The following is a 9,716-nucleotide window of genomic DNA, read 5'->3' on the forward strand; positions in this document are numbered from 1 at the left end:
ATATACAGTACAGTACATACAGTACAGTATATACAGTATATAGTATAGTGTGTTGGGTACTGATTTCATTTTGAAGTCATGGTATGTGTTAATTTGAAGTGACAACTCAAGTTAATGTCTATGTCTTGGCTTAAATATACGGGTACACGTTGTCAGTCCGACACGTTTTCAGTCCGAAAATATAATACACGTTTTCAGTCCGAAAAAACGAGTTTTCAGTCCGACAAATTTTCAGTCCGAAAATAAAATACACGTTCTCAGTCCGAAAAAAACGAGTTTTCAGTCTGACACGTTTTCAGTCCGAAAATAAAATTCACGTTTTCAGTCCGAAAATAAAATTCACGTTTTCAGTCCGAAAATGAAATACACGTTTTCAGTCCGAAAATGAGAAACACGTTTTCATTTAGGGAATGAAAGCAGTTTTAATGCCATACTATCACCAATAAACGAACTGATAGTAAAAAAATTGATTGAATCTTTTGTATTAAGTCTCACATCACCGGCCTCAACAAAGACTTGGGACCCCTTAACAACTATCAGTTCTACAAACATATATAATCCGTTCTTCGCTCCTTAATCAGCTTCCTGTATAGTCATGGTTTGTTTGGTTCTAATTCCATCAATGCAATTTACACTTTAAACCTAGCGTCATACTTTCATTGTGTTTCATTTTGTACTTTTCATTCAACTACCAATATTGCTGACGAAGGTCCCAGGGGGACCGAAAATTCCAATATATTTTTTAAAACTTAACTCCTTATTTGTCAATTATGAGTAAATACGAAAGATTCAATCGATATCTTTACTATCAGTTCGGGATTTCACATTTTATTTGTGATATTATGGCATTAAAACTGCTTTCACTCCCCAACTGAAAACATTTTCGGACTGAAAACGTGTATTTTATTTTCGGACTGAAAACGTGTATTTCATTTTCGGACTGAAAACGTGTATTTCTTTTTCGGACTGAAAACGTGTATTTTATTTTCGGATTGAAAACTTGTCGGACTGAAAACTTGTCGGACTGAGGGGTGTACCCCAAATATACATGTGTTTTGTATTGAAAGCAAGTCTTTGAATTCAAATTTTCCAACTTTTTATTTCATATTTCACACGAAAAAATAGCACACCCTACATAAGGCCTATTCTTAGTATATACAGTACAGTACATACAGTACAGTATATACAGTATATAGTATAGTGTGTTGGGAACTGATTTCATTTTGAAGTCATGGTATGTGATAATTTCAAGTGACAACTCAAGTTAATGTCTTTGTCTGAGCTTAAATATACATGTGTTATGTATTGAAAGCAAGTCTTTGAATTAAAATTTTCCAATTTATAATTCATATTTCACAGAAAAAACTAGCAGACCTTACATTAGGCTTATTGTGAGTATATACAGTACACTACCTACAGTACAGTATGTGTGTTGGGTACCGATTTCATGTTGTAGTCCTGGGTATGTGATAATTTCAAGTGACAACTCAAGTTAATGTCTATGTCTGGGCTTAAATATACATGTGTTTTGTATTGAAAGCAAGTCTTTGAATTAAAATTTTCCAATTTTCACTTCATTTTTCACAGAAAAAACCAGCAGACCTTACATTAGGCCTATTCTTAGTATATACAGTACAGTACATACAGTACAGTATATACAGTATATAGTATAGTGTGTTGGGTACTGATTTCATTTTGAAGTCATGGTATGTGATAATTTCAAGTGACAACTCAAGTTAATGTCTTTGTCTGAGTTTAAATATATACATGTGTTTTGTATTGAAAGCAAGTCTTTGAATTAAAATTTTCCAATTTTCACTTCATTTTTCACAGAAAAAACCAGCAGACCTTACATTAGGCCTATTCTTAGTATATACAGTACAGTACATACAGTACAGTATATACAGTATATAGTATAGTGTGTTGGGTACTGATTTCATTTTGAAGTCATGGTATGTGATAATTTCAAGTGACAACTCAAGTTAATGTCTTTGTCTGAGTTTAAATATATACATGTGTTTTGTATTGAAAGCAAGTCTTTGAATTAAAATTTTCCAATTTTCACTTCATTTTTCACAGAAAAAACCAGCAGACCTTACATTAGGCCTATTCTTAGTATATACAGTACAGTACATATTGTACAGTATATACAGTATATAGTATAGTGTGTTGGGTACTGATTTCATTTTGAAGTCATGGTATGTGTTCATTTGAAGTGACAACTCAAGTTAATGTTTATGTCTGAGCTTAAATATACATGTGTTTTGTATTGAAAGCAAAGTCTTTGAATTAAAATTTCCAATTTTCACTTCATTTTTCACAGAAAAAACCAGCAGACCTTACATTAGGCCTATTCTTAGTATATACATTACAGTACATACAGTACAGTATATACAGTATATAGTATAGTGTGTTGGGTACCGATTTCATGTTGTAGTCCTGGGTATGTGATAATTTCAAGTGACAACTCAAGTTAATGTCTATGTCTGGGCTAAAATATACATGTGTTTTGTATTGAAAGCAAGTCTTTGAATTAAAATTTTCCAATATTCACTTCATATTTCACAGAAAAAACTAGCAGACCTTACATAAGGCCTATTCTGAGTATATACAGTACAGTACATACAGTACATACAGTACAGTATATAGTATAGTGTGTTGGGTACCGATTTCATGTTGTAGTCCTGGTATGTGATAATCATGTAGACCTTCAGTCTTGCTGCCCTTCGGTCTCATGGCCTGTAACAGCTTTTTGGTAGCATGTAGATGTCGTGTTCCAATAATTCTATCACACTTTTGGGAATGCGTTTCCCAGGAACCAAATAGACAAATGTATTAAACTTAGGTAAATCATACTTCATTGGGTTTTTTTAATATTCCCATTCAAATTACTTTTTGTCTAGTAATTATATTTTTTCTGTACATTGTGTTCTGTTCTTGACCACTATGCTAGCAACAAGGTAACAATTGCTATTGAGCCTATTGTTTGTGTATATAAAAGTAGCCCAGACTTGAAACTGTTTATACAGTATATAGCTCATCCCTACACTGCAGGTAGCTGTACTGTACATACAATACCTGTGTACAAATGTAGCGCATGTACATTCAACCAGGGAGTTGTTATGGAACAACAACTCCCTGATTCAACAGTGGAGTATACATGCAGTGAGATGCCATTGATATCTCTCAGGTATGCATTGCACAGCTTGATAATACCAGTGAGTTGTTCCATTAACAACTCCCTGATAAGAGCCCTCATCAAGGTCATAGGTGTAACAAAAAGGACAGTGTGCCCACTGTTCTGTCTGTCTCTTGTTTATTGTTCAATGAACTGAAAGCTGCTAACATTTTGGAGGCTTATGGCTTGTTTCACAGTCACAGATTCACAGTACACATGGAAATATAATACTAATAGCAGAGGAAAGGTTGCTCCTTTGCTGAAAAAGTTTTGAATGGTCTTGCAGTACTGTTTACCTCAAAAGTGTTGAACAGGCACAAAATTAGAATTGAAGTATTATCTCGCGGTTTTCATTTATACCAACTTTGATTTTGGATAAGTTTTGTTTGAAACAGTTAGGTTCATTGGTCAAATTTGTTTCACACTAGTCTCTAGGATATATTTTGTCAGTGTCCTGTCTTGCAGACTCCAGTCATTCAACTTATATAATAATAAATAAATACAATGCTTGATATACAGTAGCGCTATTCCAAATATGATCATAGAGCTTAGACTCAATTGCAATTTTGTTGGTATTGTATGTTGACTTGGAAAAAGTGTGAAAGTCAAGTAAATACAACCACCCCCCCCTCCTTCTTGTATCCAAGAACTGGTGCAGTATTCAATGTGGTATGTACATTCTGTAGGTGTGTCAGGCATAATTCATATAAATTGGAGGGAAAATATGAGCGGTCCCTATCAGTTACTTTATTGGTCACTATATGTTGGATTCAAAGTACATACTTTATGAAAACTTTAAATTGGTTCAAGCAAATTGCACAAGAGTCAATTCTTAGGCATGTTACAAAATAAATGCTAAAAGAAATTGTGTCAAATTGAAATACCTGCTGTTTTGCACTTAAAGTTAGCATGCCTACACTAAACTAACTAACACTGAAAATTACCTGCTTGTATCTGTCATACTGAACAAATTCTATCCTTTTTCAAATCTACAGTTTAGAGTGTAAGCTCACAGCAAGGACACATGCAGTACTGAATTTGGTTTACACATAACAAGAAGAAAAGCTTTCAGCAGTGCAGGCTACTTTTCAGTCAGACTACAGTTCACAATGACAGCAGCTAGATTGTATGAAACTTGTAGCTACGGCATGGTGCTCATACAGCAGATCTTTCTAATAGGGTTTAATTTTTAAGAATTTGTTGCATTTAACCACATCATAATATATTTGTAATGTCACAAAGGAGGACATTTTAAAAATAAACAAAACATCACCCCTGTATCGATATTCTTTGAAAAGTGTAATGAACAGTTTTGCTTTGGCAGAGCAGAAAGCTTTATCATACCAAATCTGATCAGGCAGGTGTGGTGGGAGAACCATCCCACTTGTTGGGTTAGAAGGGCATCCCGCAGAATAGCTAGAACAGCACACTATATATACAGTAGGCTGCTGTTGGTGAGTAACTGATCTCTCTATATTTTCATGAAAGTCAATGGTTATATCATGCAGCAGAGGTCCGATTGCATACAAATTTGCAACGTCACCAGTTTGCTCTTTCTATTGGTTAAATTTTCGGGCAAATCTTTAAACCCCCTCCCCCCCTCTCCTCAAATCAAAGTGGGTTCTATACGTGCACATGCCCACCATGCAGCACAGTGGTGAACGTGGTTTTCATTACTGAAAATCCTTATTAGTTTTTGTAATAAATCATTTGTAATCATTGCCCAGCTCAAATGAAGGATAATAGCTTTACTTAATACATACATGATATGTAATTAATAACCATTAAATCAAGGAAAACGCCCCTCCTCCTCCCACTCTCCCCTCCCCATTCACACACTATGCACTGCTATCTGACTTCAAATATGGTTCAATCAAGAACGAAAAAACTTTTGAGTTTCAAGATTGGAAAACTGTCTGTCAGTTCAATCGACATGAAAACTACCTTTCGTTGTATGGTCCAGTCTTTGCATGTGTTGCATATTGTCTCTTTGTTACTTAATTCCCATAACAAAGACCTTCCGTAGCCTGCATTTCAGGAATATATTTTACAATTTACACCATCAGTATTTCACTGTTAAATATTCCAACCTCTAACACCACTTAGTTATTTATTGCCACACAAGCTTGTGATCAAGTCTCCCTTCATTTCATGTAAGAATTATCTGAGAGTTATTAGTTTCCATTGCTTCCCCTCAGTGAACCCTATGATCCCATTATGTATCATCACAAGGACATTGTGTCATTATTGTCATCACTTCTGAAATCTATACCAAATTGTACTGACCTGTTTATCTTAAATCTTATTTAAATTTTAGCCTAGCCATTGACAAAACAGCTTAATTTATTGTGAGGTAAAGTGTCTCGCCATCCCCATACATAGACCACTTTGAAAAGATTAATTTCAGGGTTAATAACTGTATTGGTCAAACTCTCACACAGCTTGCATTGGGCTGATCATTATGACACGTTCGTTGAACTTTGAGATGAGGAGGACTTGTAGCAATATAGTCCTAGCCATTGCAGTAGGTGGGGTCTTAGTTTGTAAAAGGGTCCTCGTTTTGCAGATGATAGGGTCTTAGCTTTGCAGGGGTTACATCTGTATGTTCTGACGTCTCTATGTTGCAACATCTCTATGTTCCGACAATTTTTTTTGACCAAAATTCTTGTCCAACATGTTTTCGGACCAAGTTTTTTCGGACCAAAATGTTCTTGGACCAAAATATTTTTATGACCCAACATTTTTTTTCACTCTAAAATTTTTCATGGCCAAATTTTTTTTCGGACAAGCACTATTTGGGTCATAACAAACTTTGGGCCCTTTTTTTTTGTGAAAACAAAATTGGTGGGTCCTAACAAGTCACGTCAGAAAAAATGTTGGTCCCAAAAAACATGAGTACCCCAAAAAAATTGAGTCCCAAAAAATTAAGTCCCCCAAAAAAATTGGGTCCGAAAAATTGGGTACGAAAAAATGTTGGTAAAAAAAATTAGTCCAAAAAAATTATCGGAACGTATTCCTCTGAACATAAAGACTTCGGAACATAGAGACGTCGGAACATAGGGATGTCACCTTTTTTGCAGGTCTTAGGTCTTTGTAGACACCCCAATTTTCAATGTTAACCATTACAGTGTCCCTCTTTTTGCTTTTTGCTTTTTTGCAAGCACATGCTGGCCACTATAGCCACTATGGCCACTATAGTGTCCCAGTAAATAGTCTTTCCAGACAAAAAGTAAGATCTGCATAACACACATGCTGGCCACTATAGCTACTATGGCCACTATAGTGTCCCAGTAAATAGTCTTACCAGACAAAAAGGTAAGATCTGCTTTTGATAGGAGTATATCACTTAATACTGACTTGGCTTAAATTCCTAACTTTTAAGTACCTGTACATGACTTAATATCAAACAATATGCTCCATATCTGGATTATTTCTTTACTGAAATGTGAAGACGCAATGACAATTGGGGTTCAAACCAATAGCCTTCTCTCCCAATGATAATTTTTATTTCTATTTTGATAAAAACTGTTCTGAACTGCTAATTCATTCATCATAAAACTTGATTGCTGTTTCAGGAGCATTAATTTAGGTAATAACTATATCTACTATACCAAACTTGTTGTGTAAATACATTGCTTTTTTTTCTTTTGATCCTCCATCTATGTACAGGACACAATGAACTGAACAGCAATAAGACCTTCCAACTGAATACATTGAGCTGGTCATCTGTTGCTTGGAGCTCAATAATGGAAGCAGCTCCCTGGTGGAAGCCATTCCCAAAAAGATGGAAATTTATTTTGCTCCATGGAAGCTGTTTGACTGGTTTAAAGAAGCATGAGGCATTGTAGGCATGTGTAGCTGAAAATCATCCATATGACTTAGCCACCATATATGGGCAAAAATAACTACTTGGAACAGTTACAAAGTCATTTATTTGAGCTGGATGAGAGTGGCTATGGACGGCCATTACCACAAAAACAAGAACAAAAAGTAAATTACATTACATTACACATTACAGAAATTTTCTCCATAGAAAAGAAAATTTCTTCATAAAAACAATTACGTGGATATCAAAAATAAATTTACTCCATCAAATATAAATTTACTAAATCACATCAAAACTTACTGTACTCTTCAAAAAGAAATTTTCTTCATCAAAGATAAATTTACTCTATGGAAACTAAGTTCACCTCACACATATTAGATCTACCCCGTCCAATATAAACTCATAGCTCATCCCGTCCTAACCAAAAAAAATCCCCCAATTAATTTATTGGGAATCAGGACAATGTATCTGTTGGAAAAGATATTTGACCCATTATTGTACAAACTGATACAGATGATATTGGAAGAGACTCTTCATGTTGGAAGAGTGGAGATGCAGATGGTGGCATATCGATAACCTATTGCAGGTCTCTCAGGACTGAATAAATTAATGAATTAAAGGTGAAGGGATTGGGGAAAACTGCTTATTATTTCTCAATCTATAGCATTACTAATAAACTGAGGTATTAGTAAACTATGGAAGATGGTGCAAATGAAGTTGTTTTGTGCCAAAATTTAAAATTGATATTTTTTATATAGACATATGTCTCTCATTGTGGTACAAATATTTCAATTGGACCATAACCTTTATCCCCTGTCATTTTTGCATATATATGTCATTCATATTAATGAGTGATTAATGTCCGATGATAACATATTGAAAGATCGTCACATGACATAGTTATATTTTTGCCTAATGTATATGGTCCTTTTCCTACAGCATGTATTATGTGGTGCAAAGGAACTTTTGAACAAATTATATGTCAGTAGGATTATGCATATTATTAAACTAGTGGGCAGAGCTTAGTCAACATCATACAGTTGAATGAATGCAAAGCTGAAAGTTTGATTGCTATAACTGTGTTAGTAAGACTAGTAAATATTGGGTATTGAGGTGAGCAGGGAGGGGCGTTGGGGACAGGCAGGGGATTAAATTGAGTGCAGGTTTTCACTATATATTTTGCTGTAGATGACAACACCATTGGTGTAGTCTTGCCCATTCTTTGTTGTTGTTCATATCAGTTTATATTTTGAGATGTAGTACTTTATTTTATTAAATGTTTTAATGTTCAATATCAGTTTATATTTGAGATGTGCTTTTTTTATTAAATGTTTTAATGTTCATATCAGTTTATATTTTGAGATGTAGTGCTTTTTTCCATTAAATGTTTTGATGTTCATATCAGTTTAGATTTAGATATTTTGAAATGGTAGTCCTTTTTTTATTCAATGTTAATTAAAACAAGACCAATGTCCTGTGTTCGTGTGTAACACTGTACTTCTTTCATTCTATTTAACCTTTGTAAACTATTTGGAAGAGATAAACCAACGTAAAGCAACCTGAAATATTTGTTGTGTATGATCTTTTTCTTGGTTTTTCTTTTGCTTTGCTCAAGAAGAATTTGAAGGCACAAACATGGTTTATGTGTCGTAAACCTTTATACAACTCCTTTTATATTAACATCTTTGCTAAGCAATTCGCTTCGAATATATTATCGTGAGTATACGAGAGCATTGTGTGGACCGTCCACAAATCTTATACACGTGATCTTGAATTATTAAATAAGCCTAACCAAAACTATTTGAAGGTGTCAGAAATTTATCATGCGAGGGAGGAAGTCAAAATGGCGCTGCTATCGACACGAAAAAAAAATTCCATGTAAAATGTCTTTTATAAAGGTTCTGTATATTTCACATTGTTCTCTGCTTCCTGCTCTACGTTGTTAGAGAGTGACAACATAACTTATTCCTATATTTAAAAAGGTAGCAAACATAACACGTGACAATGTCGAAGAGGATAATTATTCAACCACCATGACAGCAGTATCGCTAACAACCAACACAAACGACATTGCACAGCCGCATATAAGTATATATAGTACTGCAAATGTTCAATCTTGAAATTTATGATGTACAATTTTTTTTATTTTTTGACAGTCTTTGATCAATAATAAGCTTGCAAAATGACAGAAATGGAATGCATGCAATGTTTTCCTAAATGTTGATGATAAATACAGTGATCATTGTTTGTATATTTTTTCGTTACACCTTTTTTAGTATTTATTGCTTCAAAATGTGCCTGAAAGTTTGCAACCAACCAAATATGCATGTGCATTAACGTGTTCGTGGCAGGTCTGCTGCATTGGCCCCTTAAAGCACGCTATCGTTAGGGAAGTTTCGTAAAGATTTCAAAAAAGTACTAATTCCTGGAGGTCTGGACTCTCCAAATTGTTTTCAGACATTCTAAGTAAAGCATACCTTTAACCTTCTTTTTTTTCTTGCCCCATCTAAACATAAAGGCCTATATAAATAAACAAACAATTAACAATACTTCGAATTTCGAGTAGATATAAAAGATGTCTTGAAATTCAAATGATGTTGTCAACATGAAAATCGATGTTTACTTGGTGTTTTTTCTAAAAGCTTATGTTTGTACCTTCATATAGTTATATAACAGGCACACTCAATCTTCATTGTTCGCATCGAAAATAAA

At 34.3% G+C, this 9,716-nt stretch overlaps 1 protein-coding gene across 26 annotated transcripts in view; it reads left to right on the forward strand.

The window, feature by feature from the left end:
• LOC139982324 (uncharacterized) overlaps positions 1 to 8,569 on the forward strand; it is a 41,891-nt gene extending 33,322 nt beyond the window's left edge. For 21 of the 26 annotated variants that reach the window (XR_011798110.1, XR_011798106.1, XR_011798121.1 and 18 more), the window contains one exon: positions 1,360 to 8,569. The gene's annotated coding sequence lies outside the window, so the exon portion shown is untranslated. The remainder of the gene's footprint in view (positions 1 to 1,359) is intronic. The other 5 variants (XM_071995051.1, XM_071995048.1, XM_071995042.1 and 2 more) reach the window with 2 other exon arrangements.
• Positions 8,570 to 9,716: the final 1,147 nt, after the last annotated feature.

This window comes from Apostichopus japonicus, chromosome 16, assembly GCF_037975245.1.
Source record: "Apostichopus japonicus isolate 1M-3 chromosome 16, ASM3797524v1, whole genome shotgun sequence".
Classification (NCBI taxonomy): Eukaryota; Metazoa; Echinodermata; class Holothuroidea; order Aspidochirotida; family Stichopodidae; genus Apostichopus; species Apostichopus japonicus.